Raw genomic sequence first — 24,480 nt, forward strand, 5'->3', positions numbered from 1 at the left:
ATATCTCAACAGATGATTGTCAACATCGTGCCGAATCATCAAACGATACGCATAAAAATTCATTGACCTGACCTTCTTATTCGTTTCTTCTCCTGAAATATGAATTCGAACTCGGTTGCAAAATAAAATAGAAGTGATGACTTATAAACAAACCTGTCGTTCGATTAACCATCTTTACATTGAAGGGATATCCATCCTCTCCACGACAGAACATCAACGGGTATTGAAGTGCATCATATGACCGATGCGTCTCGTAAACGCGCTTATTGTCCACCATCCCGATGGTAAAGAACAATATCGCGTGATTCCTTATTCTCGCCAACAATCACCACTGCGACTTCATTTATAGTGGGAGCATTGAATTGTCTAGCATGGCCTCCATCGGATCCTTTGTCTGCTCTAATAATGATTTTGTGGTCGTCTGAAGGCATCATATCCAATGCTGTTTTGAACAATCTGACCAATTCATTATGCTCATGCAGAAGATTTTGTAATTGTTCGATCATTTCACGTTTAGTCGCAGTAAAAATTGCACAACGCTGATCTAGTTCAATTGCGGAATCACCAACGAAATAGATCTGAAGGAACTTACGATCTTCGTTCGGTAGTGGTAACAAAGCGCCCGCTCGATGGTGAATTTGCCCTTGAATCTGAATGTTGGGAAGCAATTTCAAAAAATATAACAATAATTGTTCATTTTGATAATAAAGGACATCATTACTTTAAAAGTGGGATTGTAGCCGGGTACATCAACAACTTGGGCTCCAAATGATGTCATTTGAAAGCATCCGTTATATTTTTGTGTATTCTCTAGAAAATGTTTTGATTGGATTGTATTTCCATAGAGTAACGAATACAATGGCTCTGGCGGGTGGGTTAAAACGGGTAATTTCACTTTGCCACCAGCGCAGCATAAGCCGGGGGTTTCTGATTAAAACTTCAAAGCATTACAATGCTGGCATACGACAGACAATGAGCCGATATCAACGCAGCGTAGATCTTTGTAGGCTATTGCGGAATCATATTCGAAAGCAGCGCGATTCAAGCCTGCATTTATGGCTGGTGTTCTAACAACATTTTGTTGAATTTGTGGTGATGATTGTGCAGCGCGAACTTGTGCAATATGGGCACGTCTCCATTCATTTTCTTCTGCACGTTCCCCTTGCGTTTGATTATCTAATAGGAGGCATTAGTCAAGCAAATGACTCTAGCTAAAATGCAATAAAGTAATTTTTGACTAATCTAATAAAAAGAAAATTCTTAAAAAAAAAAAAAAAATACTTACGGAATGAATGTATCGCAATATATGCCCGCAGTTCTAGAAGATAACCTCACTTTTTACACGCAAACTTATTTTCTTAAAAAATGATCGAATTGATAAATATCGCAAAAGAATTTCAATTACTCGTAATGCTTGTACCGTTTGTGGATGTGATACGCGATATATGACTATCCGAAATCAGAAAAATAAATCGATGAACACGAAAATCAGAAAAACTCGAATCAATTGCAGCAAGAAAAATAGCACATTTGTTTAATAAAAAATGACAATGAGAAAAGTGCACCTGTCAAATTACGCTCAACCTAAGCGCAGCGCCATCTGTTATTTATCCCGTTAATTTCTCCACTCAAAATGCAATTTTATCACAATTATCCGAAACTTACAGAAACACAGCACCATCTGTTATTTATCTCGTTATATTAATAATCAATTTTCGATTTCTCCAATTTTCCAACTTTTCCGCAGGGTTTTCCCAAAATTTTCTTTCGTAAAAACTTTCTCCTAGCAATTACGAAGAACTGAAAAAAAATTTGAGCCAAATCGGTCCTGTAAGGTGGAATAAACCTTGTTTTTATTCGCACTATAACCTAATAGATTAGTATAGCTTGAAGCAAACTTAATCTCTACATGTGGCATACTGATTGGAAGAAAATTATTCAATAAAAGTTTTATTTTTTAAAATGATATTTCCATAATAATCTTTAATTATAAGATCTTTCTTCTTCTTTGTGAAATGTTTATTATTTAGGCAGAATAAAAGATGATTACCGAAAAATGATGCACCCTAATGTGCAATATGCAAGGATAATAAAACACAAATAGTAGAGAGCCATATGATGAACAATGTTTTTTGTTTTGTTTTCCGGCGCAAAAACAAATAACGAAGACGGTTTCCCAACACGCGAACAGGCAACGTACAGCTGACCGTGCGAAAAACAGGGAAATTCGAGATCAATCCCAGAGACTTCCAACGGTTGGCCTTGCGATTTATTGATTGTCATCGCAAAAGCCAATCGATCGGGAAACTGAATCCGCCTGAATTGAAATGGAAGATCAGATGGAATAATCGGAATTCGTGGGATAAGGACTTCCTCTCCCTTGAATTTGCCCTTGATGATCGTAGCTTGAATCACATTTTTCATCAGTTTCTTGACGGACAAACGCGTACCGTTGCACAATTTCGGATGATTCAGATTCCGCAACATGAATATGATCGATCCCTCTTTCAATTGTAAATTATGCGGCGGAGTTCCTCCCACATCTAGCGAGTTCAAAAATTCTGTCGGATAGTTTGTCGCTTCATCCTCGTCGAGCACGCTGTCAACGGATTTGTACGAATGCAGTTCTCCAGCTATTTGACTTTGAATAATCAAATTCAAGCTATCGACGTCCTTATTCTTCGCTGCAAGTATTGCCCGTTCACTAATCCAATCGAGATTTTTATAATTTTGTGCAATGCCGGGGAACACTTTTGTGATGAGTTCTTCTTTCGACGATGTGAACTCGCAAAAATTTGCCGGGAACGATATTAATCCAGTGGTAACATCAACAGGTATTTGGCCATTGCCAAGCGCCAGCAGTTGTCTCGAGAATTCAAGAGCCGATGAGTCATTCTGCAACGCAACTCTCATGTTCGTGGTCAATTTCAACTTCTTGACATGCCGCCACAAAAACGACGATTTCAGGCATGCATTAAGTTCATCGGCAGCAGTAGATTTTGGGATGACAGGTAACGTTTGGCGAAAATCTTCGAAGAGCAATATCATAGACCCAACAAATTGTCTCGAATCACCTCGTAAATCCTTCATCGTTCGGTCAACTGCCTCAAAAGCTCGTTTATGCGACATCGTGCATTCATCCCAAATGATGATTTTGCATTCTCGCATCAATTTCGCTGTCACTGAATTCTTGGTCATTGTGCACGTTGGCTTGTCCACCGTGAGTATATTCATCGGCAGTTTTAAAGCTGAATGTGCAGTTCGACCGCCTTCCAACAATGTGGCAGCAAGGCCAGAGGAAGTAACAGCCAACGCAATTTCAGATCTTCCCCGAATTGTAGCCAGAATCAAAGAAATGACCAATGTTTTTCCTGTCCCACCGGGAGCATCGAGAAAGTAAATGACTCCCGTTCCATCGTCAACAGCCTTCATCAGAGAATCGTACACGTTCTTCTGCTCTGCATTCAACATCTGCACATTTGTTCGGACTCTTTCAGCCAGCTCATCTCGATCATAGTCTTGCTCCCGCTGCAGCTCCCGATTGAATGCATCGTTTATCGAACGATTTGGCGCTGGTATTCCCAATGTTGACACCAGACTGCCGCACATGAGGATGCACATGTCTTCGATCAGAACTAACGCTTCGTTGCGCATGTCGTCATTAATTTGAAGATCGAAATTCAAAGTTGTCATGCGAAATCTGCGTAAAATGTCGTCAGCCATCTCGTCCTTATATTTGTGTCCCACAATGCGGTCGGGTCCGATGGATGACATGCGGCTATGATGATCGCAAACAATGTACGTATTTGATTCGCTGGCGAAGAAACAGCTGCCTCGGCGAGAGTGCAGTCCCAATGTGTATCGTTTTCAAGCAAATTCAAACGTTGGCAAGCCTCTTGAAAAGTGGCGCATAGCTCACCATCCACAGTACGCAGGGAATCGAAGGATGTTGGGCCTCTGATGTTAACCAAAAGCAAGCGAAGATAGAAGCATTCGTCTTGGCGTGGATGAACTGTGTATATTCGTCCGAGAGCATCGGTGGAAGAGACATCAGTAAAGCCAGCAACAACATTACCTTTTTTCCGGCGATGAAACCTCTTTGATGCAGCGTTAAATGTATAATAGCGTGGCATTTCCGAATATAGTAAAGTCCTTGCGAACGGATCGCTTTGGCATGTTGAAAAGAAATTTGTCAACGTTGTAGCTGGTGGCTGTTCTGCTCTTTGTGCTGCATTTGCGTCCGTAAAGTAAACACGCTGGCCGTTCTCCAAGTGTACTGCAAAATGTACCACAGTCGGGTGACGTTCATGAATCGGAAACGAAAACAGCTGCCAAATTGCCTCGTTACAACTCACGTAACGTCCAAGTTGAAATTGCGTTACCTCGTCGTTTGCATTCGGTTCAACAATGCCAAATACCGCCATGTCGCTCCCTTTGTTCTCATATTTGCAAACGTATTTGATGGATTTAATGGAATTGCAGTACTCAACATTGCAGTGAGTTGAGAACGTTTTCGACAAAAGCGGATAATATGGAACGATCCAGCGGTTATCGACGATGACATTGTTTCCTTTCACTTTCATCACGAATGATTGAGAACAACGCCGATACAATGGATATCCGTCGATTCCAGAGATTTTGTCAGCCACCAACGGACGGGGGAAACGCTTTGTGCAATTTCCGTTTTCCATGCACGGCGAGTCTGGGTTGTGGACTCCGCAAGGCCCATGGATCATGTTCGTTGTCACAACGGAATACAGCTCCGGACCAGTTTCTGGATCTGGTATTTCGGCCGAAATGATCGAATCAATATCATCTGGACGGATCGTGTCGAGCATCCAAAGCAAAATGTGTGCATGTGGTAAGCCACGCTTCTGACATTCAACCGAGTACATCCAACAACGGATTTTGCCAAAAGCCTTATGCTTAACGATGTAATACATGAGTACTTTGATCTTTTGTCTGAACACTCGTGCAATGATGTCATGTCAATCGCTGGATGTTTGTCTTGTCAGCAAGAGATTCGTAATTTCAGGCCATTTCGGATTGCAAGTGAACGTGATGAATAAATCCGGCCTTCCGTAATTCCGCACATACGTCATCGCATCCTGAGCGTACTCATCCATGTGGCGCGGGCTTCCAACGTAAGTAGCTGGAAGAATGGTCAAACAACCGATGTTGGTTGCGTCTCCTTCAGTAGCCATGGCATCACGCAACTGTATGTATTCATCTGATCGTAACTTGGACTGATTGAAACGAATGAAATTAAGGCGCTCCGTTTCGACCTTGACGTACATGTCAACGCAGCACTGTTTAAACAACCGGCGATATCTCAACAGATGATTGTCAACATCGTGCCGAATCATCAAACGATACGCATAAAAATTCATTGACCTGACTTTCTTATTCGTTTCTTCTCCTGAAATATGAATTCGGACTCGGTTGCAAAATAAAATAGAAGTGATGACTTATAAACAAACCTGTCGTTCGATTAACCATCTTTACATTGAAGGGATATCCATCCTCTCCACGACAGAACATCAACGGGTATTGAAGTGCATCATATGACCGATGCGTCTCGTAAACGCGCTTCAATTGTCCACCATCCCGACGGTAAAGAACAATATCGCGTGATTCCTTATTCTCGCCAACAATCACCACTGCGACTTCATTTATAGTGGGAGCATTGAATTGTCTTGCATGGCCTCCATCGGGTCTTTTGTCTGCTCTAATAATTATTTTGTGGTCGTCTGAAGGCATCATATCCAATGCTGTTTTGAACAATCTGATCAATTCATTATGCTCATGCAGAAGATTTTGTAATTGTTCGATCATTTCACGTTTAGTCGCAGTAAAAATTGCACAACGCTGATCTAGTTCAATTGCCGAATCACCAACGAAATAGATCTGAAGGAACTTACGATCTTCGTTCGGTAGTGGTAACAAAGCGCCCGCTCGATGGTGAATTTACCCTTGAATCTGAATGTTGGGAAGCAATTTCAAAAAAATATAACAATAATTGTTCATTTTGATAATAAAGGACATCATTACTTTAAAAGTGGGATTGTAGCCGGGTACATCAACAACTTGGGCTCCAAATGATGCCATTTGAAAGCATCCGTTATATTTTTGTGTATTCTCTAGAAAATGTTTTGATTGGATTATATTTCCATAGAGTAACGAATACAATGGCTCTGGCGGGTGGGTTAAAACGGGTAATTTCACTTTGCCACCAGCGCAGCATAAGCCGGGGGTTTCTGATTAAAACTTCAAAGCATTACAATGCTGGCATACGACAGACAATGAGCCGATATCAACGCAGCGAAGATCTTTGTAGGCTATTGCGGAATCGTATTCGAAAGCAGCGCGATTCAAGCCTGCATTTATGGCTGGTGTTCTAACAACATTTTGTTGAATTTGTGGTGATGATTGTGCAGCGCGAACTTGTGCAATATGGGCACGTTTTCAAGTCATTTTCTTCTGCACGTTCCCCTTGCGTTTGATTATCTAATAGGAGGCATTAGTCAAGCAAATAACTCTAGCTAAAATGCAATAAAGTAATTTTTGACTAATCTAATAAAAAGAAAATTCTTAAAAAAAAAAAATACTTACGGAATGAATGTATCGCAATATATGCCCGCAGTTCTAGAAGATAACCTCACTTTTTACACGCAAACTTATTTTCGTAATAAATGATCGAATTGATAAATATCGCAAAAGAATTTCAATTGCTCGTAATGCTTGTACCATTTGTGGATGTGATGCGCGATATATGACTATCCGAAATCAGAAAAATAAATCGATGAACACGAAAATCAGAAAAACTCGAATCAATTGCAGCAAGAAAAATAGCACATTTGTTTAATAAAAAATGACAATGAGAAAAGTGCACCTGTCAAATTACGCTCAACCTAAGCACAGCGCCATCTGTTATTTATCCCGTTAATTTCTCCACTCAAAATGCAATTTTATCACAATTATCCGAAACTTACAGAAACACAGCACCATCTGTTATTTATCTCGTTATATTAATAATCAATTTTCGATTTCTCCAATTTTCCAACTTTTCCGCAGGGTTTTCCCAAAATTTTCTTTCGTAAAAAGCTTCTCCTAGCAATTACGAAGAACTAAAAAAAAATTTGAGCCAAATCGGTCCTGTAAGGTGGAATAAACCTTGTTTTTATTCGCACTATAACCTAATAGATTAGTATAGCTTGAAGGAAACTTAATCTCTACATGTGGCATACTGATTGGAAGAAAATTATTCAATAAAAGTTTTATTTTTTAAAATGATATTTCCATAAGAATCTTTAATTATAAGATCTTTCTTCTTCTTTGTGAAATGTTTATTATTTAGGCAGAATAAAAGATGATTACCGAAAAATGATGCACCCTAATGTGCACATATGCAGAATTTTTAGTATGCCACTGCGTATAAGTAACTATCAAATGCAAATTGACAAGTTTTTTTTTCGTATGAATGTTGAATGAAGACATTTCCGGTAATTTGTTATCAGCATATTTAGGTCATTTTGTTTACTACTATGTTATTAATAGAAATCCTTGACCTAGTTCAGCAATTGCCGTTATATGATTTTTAAAATCTAGTACTACTCGTTTTTAGCGTTCGCAACAAGAATTTAACATCAAAATATCATTAATTTGTCTAGATCTTCTAATTTACATATATGCTTAATTTTTGTTTGGTTGCAGTTAATATTTAACATTTCCTTTCATAATTTTTATAAATTATTGTTAAAACCAGTGTGATCTCAATTCACTGAACTTTTAATAGTATTAATAGGTATCTAATGATGTATGTATTTGTATATTAGACCGTTACATAAAATTAAATATTGTGCAGTTTATACAATTGCATCTTGTGCTTATAAATTTCAAAGGAGCTTATCTTAAATTCCAAAAAAAATTAATGTCTATATTAACCTTGATCGATTTGTATGGACGAAAGTTAACCGATATCGCGCCATCGATTTGTTTTTTCAAAAAACTGTTATCGACAACGTTTTTAGCGGATATTTTTGGGTCGGACAGCGTATACATATGAAAATTTTTTTTAGTAGATCATGACAAAAAAAAAAAAAAACAAAAAAAATTTCGAAGGCTCGAAAATTATGTTTTTGGGTATGCGTAGTGGATCTTTTTTTTTCCTGAGCCCAAATCCTATCGAAAAATCGATGGCGCGATATCGGTTAATAAATCGACCCAGTCTAGTCTATATACATAAAAATGAATTTGAACTACGTTTAAAATTTTATAAAGGCTTGAATGATTGTAATAAATATTTCGTACGTATTTTTGATCTGATTCAGGGTTCATTAAAAAAAATTCAGCCCAATTGAACTATGTATATTTAATGACAGTTTTACGGATTTCAATTTTTTCTTTCTTTATTCGATCAGACTTATGCTTGGTTGTCACTAGGTCGACGTTGACTAAAAACTTGCCTACTCAATTGAATTTCGACTTCAAAGTGATAATTAACTTGACCAATAAATAAAAACGGTTATGGCAAATTTGAGATAAATTATCTGTATTTAAGTTTAATACTCAGCTCCCGAGAAGCTAGCTGATGAAGTAGTGAAATTAAGAAACGTGTCCTAGTAACCATTGCCGTTTAGAACTTTGCAATTTTTCACGCACTGCTTTGCAGACTTCGAGCGAGTAATAAGACATAATGGTAACCCTTTTGGTCCCAGCTAACCAGCAGATTCTAGTCACATAATGACTGCATGAGATGGGTCTAAAGGAAGCTATGCATATTTTATATTTAAAATTAATGTTTTCGGAGCGTGTGCGCTATGTAAGGTTCACGTGAACTCCCGGTATTTTTCTGGCTATAGACAACTTACGAAATTGGCCGGGGCTACGTTTCACGTACTCAACATATTAACATGTATAGAAATTTAGAAAAGTGGAGTGCCGAACAAATTGTTTGAAGCAGATATCAAATATAAACTATAGAGATTCTATACATAAGGAAGTTGAGGAGAGAGGAGTAGAGGCAGCTGAAGTGAGAATGGAGTCGAAATTGGAAAAGGGGTTCGCATTGGGATTGGGAGTAGGAAAGTGGGGAGTGGGACTGGGAGTTGGTGTAGGCGTGGGTGTGAGAGTTCCAGTGGGAGTGGGAGTGTGAATGTGAGTGGGAGTAGAATAGTGAAGTAGGATAACAAGGGAAGTGATATAAGGGGAATAATTTAAGGTCGGGGAAAAGAAGAAAAAAGGAAAATAAAATAGAGGTAACTTTCTAAATGTAGGCAAGCCAATTTTCGGGCAGGCCAACGTCTGTTGTTGTTGTTGTTGCAGCGATAAGGACAATCCCCGAAGGTCTTCGGGAACGTTATCAATGTTGATGGTCCTTTGCCGGATGCAGATCCGGTGCGTTCCGATAACAAGTATCATTAAGGTACCAGTCCGACCACCTCGGGAAAGATTTGGTATGACCACATGAAACCTTCTAGGCCATCTCGCCTTCCCACCCCATAGACCTATAAGGAACTTGGAGTCGCCAGAGCCTCGGCTGTTAAAGAAACAGGACTCACCACGGGTAGGTGAGGTTGAAAATTTGGGGTGGGAAACCTGAATGGCGCTGGCAACCCCTTACATTTGGTATTTCAGTCGCCTCTTACTACAGGCATTCCTACCGTGGGTATATTCTAAGCCCCCTCACTCTCTGGGGGAGACAACGTCTGTCGGGTAATATAGTTTGATATATCAAACGCTTTCCTTAGAAAAAGTTTATTTAAGTAATGAAGCTTCGCAATTTTTGTTCAATTTGACTAGTAGAAATAATTAAACCCAGATTTTTTCCAGTACAAATGTTAAGCTTCATTCATAAAATATATAGGGCCTTCGGCGCAGCCGTAATTACTCCCTCTATGTTTGCCTCACTTATGTTTAACTGTGAAATTATGAGTTTGGGAAATAATGCAACGGACGTTAAAACTTCGAGAGAATCTACCCGAGCATCCCTTTCGATTTACGTTGTATTCATTTTTTATGCCGAATGTGCCAAATCACGGACGCGACCCCGCTTAGAACGTTTTTAGTGGAAAAAGCAACATTGATGTTCCTTCGTTGCGTATCTCTTTCCTGGGAGTTGCCCATATGTACAAACAAATTAACCAAGTATATATATAATCATGAGCTCGAATTTGGGTTATCAGCGATCTTTGCTAATTGGCGCACAGCCACTACCAAAGCAATCTTAATGTGGCGCTATGCAAGCCAATTCAATAATTAATTCATAAGAACATTAAAATAGTTTATATAGTTAACATTTATGTATGTATAAATGATGTGATAATTTTAATAAGTATGCATTTAAGAGTGAACTGAGACTAGCCTACAAGGTGACAGCTAAGCGAATTCAACTAAATTCGGCGTACAGCAGGATGTGAAATGCGCGGAAAAATTAGCACTGACTTCGTCTTACTGACAGCCCGCTGTACTAAATTTTGCCACTTAAATCGCTTGAATAAACAAGCAGCTGATGGAATAAATAAATCTCCCTTTCACTGAATTCGACTTGAAATAGGCGAGTGTGAAGAGTTACAAAAAAATTTGTTGGGTATAATATAATGTACGGTTTTACCCAGCTATTGAAAATTATATGTTATTCTGGGGTGGGTTTCCGTAATTTGATATCGACCAAGAACGAGTATAAAATAATCGTTTTCGCTTTCCGTAACACAAGTTGTCGACGCGTCGTATCGAACGTACGATACAAACTGTTCGATACCAAATTAGGTGTCGAATTGCCTTTTTGAAAGTTATAATTTTATGCCTTGGTGATTATTTAGGGAATTATTTTTTATTCAGAGATTAAGAAACAAACGCTATTTATAAAAGAAAATATCTTGGTAACACCACAAAGCTTTCTAAACACCCTTTGAAATCTGCAAACTAAAGAGTTCATACCAAGATACGGGAACTAAAATGGCATCATCGAGCGTTCGATTTCGACTTGAGGTATCAAATCAACGAGTGTCGACTATCGAATTACGGAAAGCCACCCCTGTAGTTTTCTTTTGCTATTGATCTAGCTCTGAATATAGACAGAGCATTGAACAGAGCCGAAGCATACAAAAATGATAGCATTTCTTCAGCTCTTCTACGAGCTACGGCATGGTTAGGAACGCAGCAAATAAACTACAAACTTTGTGCCGCTCTAAAACAAGGCTTAGCTCAAAGCAGAATAGCTCTGCTCTATGCTCTCCTCATGTTCAGAGCCGAAGCAGTTGTAGAGCATATTTTTCATTGCTACTGCTGCTGTGGAGTAGCAAATGCAAACATTGGTTCCACTCTAACTAAAACTTCCTTGTTCAAAACAAGTTTATAATTAAGTCAGAAAAAAATTTTGCACATGTAGTAATTGGTTTAAATGATTAAGTATCACACAATTTTTTATAAATTTAGAAAACTTAGTATCATACAAATTTAACTGTGTAATTACCGCCCATAGATTAAATTGAATGCAATTTTTTATGTGATGGAAAAACACACAAAAAGAAATATGCAAATATATACAAGTCAATGCATTTCAACGTATATGTCTGTGTCATGGTCGTTCCGTGCAATGATGGAATACGTCTGTTTTATTTTAATGAGTAGGTAATCAGAAGAACGAATATTCATAATTACGGAATACTTATTTTATTTTGTTGTTTTTTTTTTTTTTGTTTTTTGTATGAGCGATAAGAAAAGTAGTTCAGCGTCGCAGGCACAAACAACACAGAAGTGCTAATGAAAAATTCAGCAAGAAAGCTTTGATGATCACATAAAATGAACGAACTTGTGTCTTATTCAGTGGTGCACAACGCCGGCAGAGCTTCGAGTACAAACGCAACTTTTTTTGTAGTAGGATACGTTTACATGGGGAATGTTTGGACATAGAGTTTACGCATGAGATCTTTACTGATTGAAGTAAAAGTTTAAACTGATTGACTGATTGCTTTACTGAATCTCTGTCGCTGAGCGCAGACGATATGTAGGTTAACGCCGAACGGAACTCTACCAAGCTCTCGAGTGCACCACTGGCCTACTTACTTCTTTTCTTAAATATAAATTAATGTGCGTACATACTCGTACATACATACATACTTTTATATTTATGAAGCATAAAATTTGTTTAGGTTGACGCAAAGCGTTGTATTAAATTAAATGTTGCGCATGAAACAAATTAATAAAAACCGAGAAAAAAATTTTATTACGACAAGCCATTTGCCATATAATAATACGTACTAATAAGTGTGCGTATAAAAAGTTTAGTAGAAATTAAAAAATTGAAAGAAAATTGTTCTACGCTGGGGGTTTAAAATATCTCATAAAACGATTTTTTCCAGTCTCACCCCTGCAGTTGGTAATATCTAAGACAAAAAATATCACATTCAACTTTTGGTTCCGATAAGAAACGGTTTGGGGATGTGGCATAGGGATCAAAGTTAAGATTGCTCTATGGAAACTCAAAAATTTTAAATTGAATTTTTTGACTTCTAATACTCAAATCGTTGATGATATCTCATATAACTTTTGCTCCGGCTGCTAGCTTCATAACTTATGTATGTTTAAGGATGGGTCCAAAAGGGAAGGGGAGGTTGGAAGGGGCGTATTACTTAACACACTATTAGATGTCACGCTATGAGAGATTATAGCATAATTGCTGATTGTTATACTGCTTAAGTCAGCGCTGTTATTTTCGCCTGAAAAACACATTCGGTAATCAGGCATCATGTAGGATTTGCTAATTTCCGGATCAGAGCAATACAGCACGGACCCTACTCCTTTGCTTACTTTGAAACCCTTAGAATACGCGGTTTTCCCTCGCCTGCCATTTATGCGCTCTAGCGCCAAACTTCCACCTCAACTGTGGCTAAAAGAGATACATCGATATGCATTTTTGGAACTAGGTGGTCAGTTCGTCAAATGTTTGATGACGCCATAGAACTATGGCCGTATGGTTTGTGCTCAAGCTGTCCCGAGGTATTGTGTCTTGTTGCAGTCATTAACGCTATGTTCTTCATCAACATGTCCTCAGGTGGCGGCTGTTTTCAAGGCTTCCGTTATGCTAAGCATTGATATGTTCTTTTTTGAGTGGCTATCCACCATAGGATTTGGATTAGGATAGGATTTGCTTTACAATCGCTGCAAATATCTAATGAGAGAGCGAAGACGATAGACCCCACGCACACCACAGCATTATTCACTCTCTCCTCCACCTTGGCTTCTATGACAATTTACTGTAAAGAATGATTCCTAGATATTAATTATATTTAAATATGACGCGAAAAACTTTTGTTGATACCCTTAATGGCATATATAACTAAATTTAAAGAAGTTATAACAAGTAGGAGGTAACCTCTTAATGATGTTCTAAGTAACAGCAACTAGCTAAGAGCTCTTAAAATGTACCAAATTTTATTTAAAGCGATTGGGTCGGCTTCGAGATAGCAGTGGGTATACAAATATACAGATGACAAAACATGAAACATAGCTACCCTAAAGTCAAAAGTTAGGATGGTTCAAAGTAAATTGGTTTTCTCGAAACTTGTTAGTTTCTAACTATTGATCAGAATAAGCGGCGGGATGGCCTAGAGAGTTCAATGTGTTCATATTACATCGTTCCCGAGATGGTCGGGCTAGTACCTTAATGGTGGTTGTTACCGTAACTTTCTGGATCTATATTCGGCAAAGGGCTATCAACATCGATAACACTCTTCTACCTTTATCATTGCTAGTGGCAGGTGAGTTGAATTGTGATGTACTTCACTTTTTTTTCCGAGCTCAACAACAAAAACAACGCATTGGATTAGTGAAACAGCATTTGTGTGAATGGGAATCGGTTATCAAAAAATTTTAAAGGCGCTGCAGTTATGTATTTTCCAGTAGCGATTACAGATGAGAACAACCTTGTATACATTCTAGAATGTAAGCTTATACGAAGGTCTATGTATATTAGTATATGCATTTGCTTGATTATTTCTGCCGTTATTGCTGTATTGTACTTGCGACGTACTTTAGTCACTTACCTGACACTATGCTACTGACAATTAATAACAATCTGTCGTAAAGATGTCTAAACAATTATGCATGATTCGGCCGTAAAAAAAGGCACTATATGCTACATTGACTCACTCGGCAAGCGAACAAGTGGGTTGTGTCTAAAGAGAGGGAGCGGCGGTGGTGTGTAAAGAGCAGCAATCGCTTACATTTTTTTTTAAGTCAAAAAGTGCAACAAAAAACCCAAGAAATTGCAAACGTCGCATTTTTATGCCAGACGATTGTTTGTTCAGTAAATTTATATTTGTATGTATGTATGTATTTGTTGCTATGTTGTACACACACTAACATTTACATACATCGTTATGTAAGTAAAACATTTTTATACTCAGTTGAGCAGAGCTCACAGAGTATATTAAGTTTGATTGGATAACGGTTGGTTGTACATATATAAAGGAATCGAGATAGATATAGACTTCCATATATCAAAATAATCAGGATCGAAAAAAAATTTGATTGAGCCATGTCCGTCCGTCCGTCCGTTAACACGATAACTTGAGTAAATTTTGAGGTATCTTGATGAAATTTGGTACGTAGGTTCCTGAGCACTCATCTCAGATCGCTATTTAAAATGAACGATATCGGACTATAACCACGCCCACTTTTTCGATATGGAAAATTTCGAAAAACCGAAAAAGTGCGATAATTCATTACAAATGACAGCTAAAGCGACGAAACTTGGTAGGTGAGTTGAACTTATGACGCAGAATAGAAAATTAGTAAAATTTTGGACAATGGGCGTGGCACCGCCCACTTTTAAAAGAAGGTAATTTAAAAATTTTGCAAGCTGTAATTTGGCAGTCGTTGAATCATGATGAAATTTGGCAGAAACGTTACTCCTATTCTATATGTATGCTTAATAAAAATTAGCAAAATCGGAGAAGACCACGCCCACTTTAAAAAAAAATTTTTTAAAGTAAAATTTTAACAAAAAATTTTATATCTTTACAGTATATAAGTAAATTATGTCAACATTCAACTCCAAAAATGATATGGTGCAACAAAATACAAAAATAACAGAAATTTTCAAAATGGGCGTGGCTCCGCCCTTTTTAATTTAATTTGTCTAGGATACTTTTAACGCCATAAGTCGAACAAAAATTAACCAATCCTTTTGAAATTTGGCAGGGGCATTGATTTTATGACGTTAACTGTTTTCTGTGAAAATGGGCGAAATCGGTTGATGCCACGCCCAGTTTTTATACACAGTCGTCCGTCTGTCCTTCCGCATGGCCTTTAACACGATAACTTGAGCAAAAATCGACATATCTTTAATGAACTTAGTTCACGTGCTTACTTGAACTCACTTTATCTTGGTATGAAAAATGAACGAAATCCGACTATGACCACGCCCACTTTTTCGATATCGAAAATTACGAAAAATGAAAAAATGCCATAATTCTATACCAAATATGAAAAAAGGGATGAAACATGGTAAGGTAATTGGATTGTTTTATTGACGCAAAATATAGCTTTAGAAAAAACTTTATAAAATGGTTGTGACACCTACCATATTAAGTAGAAGAAAATGAAAAAGTTCTGCAGGGCGAAATAAAAAACCCTTAAAATCTTGGCAGGTATTACATATATAAATAAATTAGCGGTATCCAACAGATGATGTTCTGGGTCACCCTGGTCCCCATTTTGGTCGATATCTGGAAAACGCCTTCACACCACTCCCTTTTAAAACTCTCATTAATACCTTTAATTTGATACCCATATCGTAAAAACTCATTCTAGAGTCACCCCTGGTCCACCTTTATGGCGATATCTCGAAAAGGCGTCCACCTATAGAACTAAGCCCCACGCCCTTTTAAAATACTCATTAACACGTTTCATTTGATACCCATATCGTACAAACATATTCTAAAGTCACCCCTCGTCCACCTTTATGACGATATCTCGAAAAGGCGAACACCTATAGAACGAAGGCCCACTCCCTTTTAAAAATACTCACTAACACCTTTCATTTGATACCCATATCGTACAAGCAAAGTCTAGAGTCACCCCTGGTCCACCTTTATTGCGATACCTCGGAAAGGCGTCCACCTATAGAACTGAGGCCCACTCCCTTTTAAAATACTCATTAACTCCTTTCGTTTGATACTCATATTGCACAAACGAATTCTAGAGTCACCCCTGGCACACCATTATGGCGATATCTGGAGACGGTGTCCACCTATTGAACTAAGGATTACTCCCTTTTAAAATACTCATTAACGCATTTTTTTTGATACCCATATTGTACAAACAAATTCTAGGGTCACCCCCACTCCACCTTTATGGCGATATCTCGAAACGGCGTCCACCTATGGAACTAAGGATTACTCCCTTTTAAAATACTCATTAACACCTTTCTTTTGATACCCATATTGTACAAACAAATTCTAGGGTCACCCCTGGTCCACCTTTATGGCGATATCTCGAAACGGCGTCCACCTATGGAACTAAAGATTACTCCCTTTTAAATACTCATTAACACCTTTCATTTGATACCCATATCGTACAAACGCATTCTAGAGTCACCCCTGGTCCACCTTTATGGCGATATCTCGAAAAGGCGACCACCACTCCCTTTTAAAACCCTCATTAATACCTTTAATTTGATACCCATATCGTACAAACACATTCTAGAGTCACCTGGTCCACCTTTATGGCGATATTTCGAAACGGCATCCACCTATAGAACTAAGGCCCACTCCCTTTTAAAATACTCATTAACACCATTCGTTTGATGCCCATATTGTACAAACAAATTCTAGGGTCACCCCTGGTCCACCTTTGTGGCGATATCTCGAAACGGCGTCCACCTATGGAACTAAGGATTACTCCCTTTTAAAATACTCATTAACACCTTTTATTTGATACCCATATCGTACAAACGCATTCTAGAGTCACCCCTGGTCCACCTTTATGGCGATATCTCGAAAAGGCGACCACCTATACAACAACCACCTCTCCCTTTTAAAACCCTCATTAATACCTTTAATTTGATACCCATATCGTACAAACACATTCTAGAGTCACCTGGTCCACCTTTATGGCGATATTTCGAAACGGCATCCACCTATGGAACTAAAGCCCACTCCCTTTTAAAATACTCATTAACACCATTCGTTTGATGCCCATATTGTACAAACAAATTCTAGGGTCACCCCTGGTCCACCTTTGTGGCGATATCTCTAAACTTCGTCCACCTATGGAACTAAGGATTACTCCCTTTTAAAATACTCATTAACACCTTTCATTTGATACCCATATTGTACAAACAAATTCTAGAGTCAACCCTGATCCACCTTTATGGCTATATCCCTAAATGGCGGCCACCTATAGAACTATGGCCCACTCCCTCATAAAATACTCTTTAACGCCTTTCATTTGATACACATTCCAGGGTTTCTCTCGGTTCATTTTCCTACATGGTTACTTTCCCTTATGTTGTCACCATAGCTCTCAACTGAGTATGTAATGTTCGGTTACACCCGAACTTAACCTTCCTTACTTGTTTCTATATGTGAGAGTATGCTTTAAAATATTGCTCTTGTTCATTTGCTTTATTTACAAATTAATAGGGTGAGCCATAATTATATCTTAATCTAATCTGATATATGTATATTATAAATGGGAAGTTTGGATGTTTGGATGTTCAGACGTTTTTCTTTGTGACTCAATCACGCAAGAACGGCTACACGCATTTTGATGAAATTTGGGACACAGATAGACAATAGTCTACTGGCCAAATTTTTTTCGAAATGGAAGGGGGAGTCCCACGACCCCTCGAGCAATTACTTTGTAATAATTTTTACACCTTATCACTTTACGTTTACTGACCTTCACCAATATTACAAACTCAATAGGTTAAATAAGTCGAGGGCTTACAAAGTGAGCAGTGACACCCTCCGTGTCCTCACCCCCTTTCCCCTCAGTCCCTCTGGTGCAAAATTTTTTTTATTTTTATTTTTTTATTTTTTTTTTATTTACAAGAGTAACAACCAATAAATAATTATTACACCTACAAGTATTGAAGCACTAGCTACCAGGGCCTTCGGCTTACTGCTAATATAATAAGGAGTTGGCTAATAGGGTCATGAGAACAATAATGCATGTGTGCTGAAAAAATATAAAATAAAATATGGTTGTATGATGAGTGCATTTACAGGTGAGTGTGACATTCATACACCTGTAGTAAGCAAGCGCATAGATGTGCCCTCACATGTATTACACTGCATAATACACCATGCCTGCAAAATCACTTAACACTATGTATTTGTTTTATGTGTAGTAAAAGAGGAATAAAAGTAATTAAATATTAAATGGGTATATTACACAACTTTATAAACTTATAAATAGAATCTATACTCTCTATATCCCAACGATTAAGGTAAGATGATGGCTTCTTGTTGTTAAATACCGAAGTTCTTATTTGGTTTAATCCTGCGCATACGTCCAAAATATGGATAGCAGTATTATCGGTTGAGCCGCAAAACAAACACGCTTGTGGTTCTGATCCGTTTAAGAGATGTGAATGTGTGGTAATTGTGTGTCCGATTTTAAGGCGCACAAATGTTTTTAGTTTCACGCATGATGCTCCAGATGGATATTTAGGCGTTTTTCCAGTGGGGTTGTAATTTTTGTAGCTGTGCTGATAGTCACACCAATCTTGTATGAAGTATTTTGAAGTGTATTCTTTGGCGATATTCTTAATATCTTTATCAGTCACATAGTCGAACAGGTGCAAAAGTTGATTGCTCGCTTCTTTAGCAAGTGCATCTGCTTTTTCATTTCCATCAATGCCGGCATGGCCTGGGATCCACATAAGTTTGATTGAATTTTTATGTTCAAAAAGTATTTCTCTAATTTTATTAATTATTGGAATATTGCTACTGTGGCCAACAATGGCTTCGAACGTAGACTTGCTATCGCTGCATATGACATAATTATTTCTATTAAGAGAGGCGTTCTGTACCGCTTCGAGTGCAGCTGCTTCGGCTGTGAATATCGAGCAATACGTTGGCAAAGCACCGACGGCAATTGTGGCACCAAGCTCGTTTGTCACAGCAAACGTAGTGCTGGTGTTAGACTTCGATCCATCAGTAAACAGGAAATTCCAAGAGCCCCTCAGAGATTCAATAGATTTGTTGTAGATTTGCCTGTATTCGCTAGGGCTGGTAGACACTTTTTTGTGCTTTAATAGATTGGTTATGAACACTGACCTTATTGACAGCCACTGCGGGTTTGTTTCATTTTTTCCAGCGCTGGTATCGAAACTATGTCCAGCTTTCTCGCCATGTTTAAAGCACGTGATATCGCCGAGGTAGAGTTACATTTCGTTTTTTTGAGCCATTCTGATTTGATGTATGAAAAAAGTAGTTTGTTTCTGCTGTGCAGCATTTTTGGGATTAGCATCACCAAGTTGGTACGGATTCTTTCGGAAATGGCTGGAAGTCCGGCTTCAGCTAAGATTGCTTTTGTTGGAGATGTGGGGAAAGCGCGGATGCTTCTCCTGGCAGCTGCGTGATATGGTGCTTGTAGACGTTTGATGTGTGTTTTAGCGCAGTGACCATATATTGTAAGTCCGAAATCGATTTTAGAGACTATCATGGCTTTTGTTATATTTACAAGAGTTCTTATATGTACTAGACAATATTTCGATGATAAGTATTTTATTATGTTAAGCCTAGAGAATAAGCTTAGTCTAATATATTCGCAATTCTCTTTAAATGTAAATCGTTTATCTAATATTATGCCTAATATCTTTAATCTATTAGTATGAGGAATAGGAGAATTAGACAGGAAGAGGTTAGGGAAGACGCATTTATGTTTTCTACAAATATGAAAGGTTGTGCTTTTATTTGCCGACAAATTTGCTCCGGATATTTTTGACCAATCGTTTAAGTCTGCCAAGATATTAGAAAAGGTAGTTTTAATTGCGTTTAAATCTTTGGCTTTTGAAAAGATTACTACATCATCAGCATAAGCAAAATGTTCAATTTGGTTGTATGAAGAAATGATAGTGCTGACTGCGTTGAAAGCGATCGTAAATAGGATTACAGATAACGGAGATCCTTGAGGTATTCCATTAAAAAGCGGGTATGTTTCAGATTTATGATTGTTTACGCGAACGAAAAACTTTCTATTGAATAGGAAGGATTTTACAATATTGTATAATTTTTCCCCAACTTTCCATCGCTTAAGTTCTTGTAAAACACAATGGGCGCCAATTCTATCATACGCCTTTTCAAAATCTAAACTCAGTATTGAAACATGCGTTTTTGATGAAAGGGCGTTGGAAGTAAAATGCTGAAGCAACAGAAGAGGGTCAATTACGCTTAGGCCTTTTCTAAGCGCAAATTGGTGTGGATTAAATAAATCATTTTGTTCGGCAAACCATATAAGTCGTAGTGAGATTATCTTTTCTAACACTTTGGATATGCACGGTAAAAGTGAAATCGGCCTGTAATTTAGAATAGTAGTATTGGACTTATTTGGTTTTGGGATAGGTATTATTCCCGCTGTTTTCCATTCTTGTGGGTACACACCTTGGTCAAAGATTTGATTGTACAGCTTTACAAGTCTTGATTTCAGGATACAAGGAATATTACGTAAAATAGGGTACGATACTTTGTCTGCACCTGGAGTTTTGCCCGTCATTGAAGAAATTGTACTGTCAAATTCAAATAAAATTATTGGTAAATCAGCTTTAGATGCTGATACGGAAGGAACGAGGTTTTTATAATTTTCATGTTTGGCCTCGCCATTCAATCTATTGAAGTCTGTACTAAAGTTTGAGAAGTGTGAGTAATTTGACCATGTTTTAGCGAACTTAGCGGCAATAATTTGAGAATCATAAATCGGGCCTTCTGGTGAATGGATAAAAGAGATGTAGTTTCTTTGGGGTGAAGATGTAAGAGTTCTTATATCTGCCCACACTTTTTTTGGACTGGATGATGGCGTTATTTCCTCGGTAAGTTTTTCAAGTGATTGGCGTTTAGCAGATTTAAGTTCTCGCCTGAAAAGAGCATTGGCTTTTTTGTATTTTATGAAGTTTTCGTCGGTTCTACTCTTTTTATATTGCGACCACAATTTTATTTTTGAGTTTCTTAGTGTAGATAAAAGATTTGACCAGTAAGGTACCTTAGCAGAAAAAGTTTGTGTGTTTGTTTGTGGGATAGCGAGGTGCGCAGCTGAGCGAATAATCATTTTGATTGCTGTTGCTTCTGCATTGACATTTGAAGAGGAAGGTTTGTTATTGGATAAAGATATTGCGATATTGCAGAATTTCGGCCAGTCTGCTTTTTCCGGTATGAATTTGGCAACAGGTTTGACTTTATAGGAAGTGGGAATTGAGAAGGAAATTAAAATGGGGAAGTGATCGCTATTGTGCAAATCATCCAGTGTTTTAGATGATAGTTTTGGAGCTATGGATGCTGAAGAGAGGGTGATATCAGGGTGAGAAAAAGTTTTTTGGGTGGAGAAATGGGTGGGAGAACAATCATTGAGAACCACGAGATTTTTCGAGAGGATTATATCCTTGATTATTTTTCCCCTTTTATTAGTCGAAGTAGAGAAAAGATTTAGAATGTCAGTTATGTCTCTGATGTTAAAGCTCTGATCTGGAGGAATGTAGCACGAAATTATTGTGAGCTTAAAACCAATGTCCACCTCTATTGCCAGAGATTGAATATTTGAATTGATAGGAATATGCTTGTGTTGCAGTGATTTCCTAAGGAACACGGCTATGCCTTGTTTGCAGGATGTATTTAGTGGGCTGTTATGAAAATAGCTTACATACTTGTTGGGAAAATGTGCTGATTTACCAGCTGGTATATGTGTTTCTTGTAAAGTTATTATTTCGGGGTTAAATTCTTTAATGACTAGATTTAAATCGGGATAATTGTTAAGAAGGCCATTAATGTTCCACTGTATTATTTTCATATTTCATTATCGGTCATTTCGATTGAATTGTTATTATCTACGTTACCAGTTTGGGGGAAAATGGAGGAATTAAGATAAGAAGTAAATTGAGGTATGAAATCTGATTAGAGAGAGGTTATTTGGGAGATGAAATCGTAAGAGAGGGTATTGGTTATTGTTGGAGTATCGACTGACTCAATAGCATGTTGGTTGGTTGTATTTGATGCGTTTGATGTGTTTTGATTTATTTCTGCATTTTCTGTATATATATTTTTTTCCTTGGTTATATTGCTTTCTATATCGGTAGTGTTGTTTATTTGTATTTTTGTTTGTGCGTTTTCTTCGCTAGTGTGTTTTTTTTGATTATTTTTGTTTATTGGCATTTTTGCTACTTCTGAGAAGGGAGTACTGTTTTCATTTATTTGTTGTGGGATTTGTTTTTTCTGGATTTGAATAGCTTCGCGCATTGAGCACTTGTTGTCAGTTTTAATCGTAATGATCTGTTTCATTTGAATAAACCTAGGGCAAGATTTACTTGATGCCGGATGGTCCCCTGAACAATTTGCGCAAAAAGTGCGTGAGCAACGTGATGGGTCATGAGGAGGGAGAGAGCAAGTGTCGCATGCGGGTGTCTTAGTACATCTTTTCTTGATATGACCAAGAAGTTGACAGCTTTTGCATCTCATAGGGATCGGATAATAAGGTCTTACTTTCGTGGTGTACCATGACACTTCAATTTTGCTTGGTAAATGGTAAAGATCGAAAGTGAGAAGTAACACACCGCTTGGAGAAGGCTTACCATCAATATATTTTGGGAATTTGTAAACATCTGTGATACCTCAGTCAACACCGTCTTAGGTGATCGGACGGGGGCAAGCACCAGTATGGCGGCTAAGGTAGTTGCGCTGGCAACGGCGAACACTGACGCGCCTGCTGATGCTGGGCGCCCGTCTGACGCCGGTATGGCGACTGTTCTCCCCACGGCTGTGACAGGGGTCCCACGATCTGGTCACACTGAGCCAAAGGAGAAAGGAGCCATAATGAAGACATCATCCGGGGGTACGACCGCGAGGGCAACTACGGGTCGGACCCCTTCTCAAGAAGATTCCCACAAGGGATCGTTCCACAGGAACAAAAGAAGGGCTGCAAAAGTCCTGTCAAGGTATGAGGGTGTTCCGCTGGAAACGCTGTCAGAGAACGCCAGGAATTCGGTGGAAAGGGCGCGAGCTCTACTGCCGAATTTTCGGGGTTCTCTGCCAACAAGCGCAACCCCATATAAACGTCAAAGGTCCGATGAGGATATCAAACCACCGCCGAAAAGGCACCAGAATCACCCCGCGGTAGCCAAACCCAGCTTTGCCGAGGTAGCCAAGGGCCGGATCCTTATAGGAATCCTGGACCGAGGGAATGACCGTGGTGCAATCCCTAAAGACCAGTGGCCGTACGTCCGGAATGAAATCGGCAACGCCGTTCTCGACGTGCTGATGGAGTCTCCGGGTAGTCCGCCGCGAGGTTCTGATGCAGGATGGTACCAGGGCCAAATCAAGGTACTCGCTTGCGAGGACGCAAGGTCTGTTGCGCTGTACAAGGCAGCAGCCGCAAGGCTGGGACAAGTCTATCCCGGGGCGATTATCGAGGTCGTTGACTGGAAGGACATTCCGGCTCGGCCAAGGGCCAGGGCATGGGTTCCAGCGGTTCCAGCAGAACCTGAGAGAATTCTCAGGATGCTGCAACTGATGAACCCGGCTCTCCCAACGCAGGACTGGAGTGTCATCCAAGTCGAGGACGCTGAAGGACCTAGGAGACAGGTCGTGTTAGCCCTGAATAAGGAAGCTCTCGAGCCCCTTAGACGGAGCAAAGGAAGAGTGTTTTACGGCCTCGGGGAGGTCGTAATTCACGTATACCGTGGGGACGCACAGCGCGCATCCCTTTCGAGTGCCTCTTTGGACACGGACATTGAGGCACCCGAAGTGGAAGCGGAAATCTCCGACGCCGAAAGCCTGGTTTCCGCCACGTCAAATTGCGCAGGGGCTCTGGGCAATTTGTCGATGGAGGATGCTCTGCTGGATAGCGACGGAGAGGATCCCAACATCACGGTGATGGAGGCAGGGGAGTCTGAGCAAGCTCATGCTGAGGTTGCTCCAGATAAACCTGCACAAAAGTAAGGCTGCCTCGGCTGCTCTCATCAGTCGCCTTTCTAAAGGCGACGTCGAAGTGGTCCTTATCCAAGAACCCTGGGTGAACAACTCAAGGATTTGCGGATTGGGGGCCACTGGGTTTAAGCTCATCCGAGCTGCAGATGAAGGTAAAGTGAGAACATGCATTTTAGTAAAGTCAGAGCTAAATATCTTTCTCTTGCCTAATTATAGCAATGGTGACGTCACAGCGGCCAGTTTGTCAAGCGGAGGCACCCAATTAACGCTAGCCTCCGTTTATATGCCGTATGACGCAGAGGAACCTCCTCCACAAAAGACGGTAAAGGATCTGGTG

The 24,480-nt window shown here is 39.1% G+C and overlaps 1 protein-coding gene across 2 annotated transcripts in view; it reads right to left on the reverse strand.

The window, feature by feature from the left end:
* Positions 1-24,480, reverse strand: part of vkg (viking) — a 319,593-nt gene that overhangs the window by 69,917 nt on the left and 225,196 nt on the right. The gene's annotated exons all lie outside the window — the stretch shown is intronic.

This window comes from Eurosta solidaginis, chromosome 2 (genome assembly GCF_040869045.1).
Source record: "Eurosta solidaginis isolate ZX-2024a chromosome 2, ASM4086904v1, whole genome shotgun sequence".
In the NCBI taxonomy this organism is placed as follows: domain Eukaryota; kingdom Metazoa; phylum Arthropoda; class Insecta; order Diptera; family Tephritidae; genus Eurosta; species Eurosta solidaginis.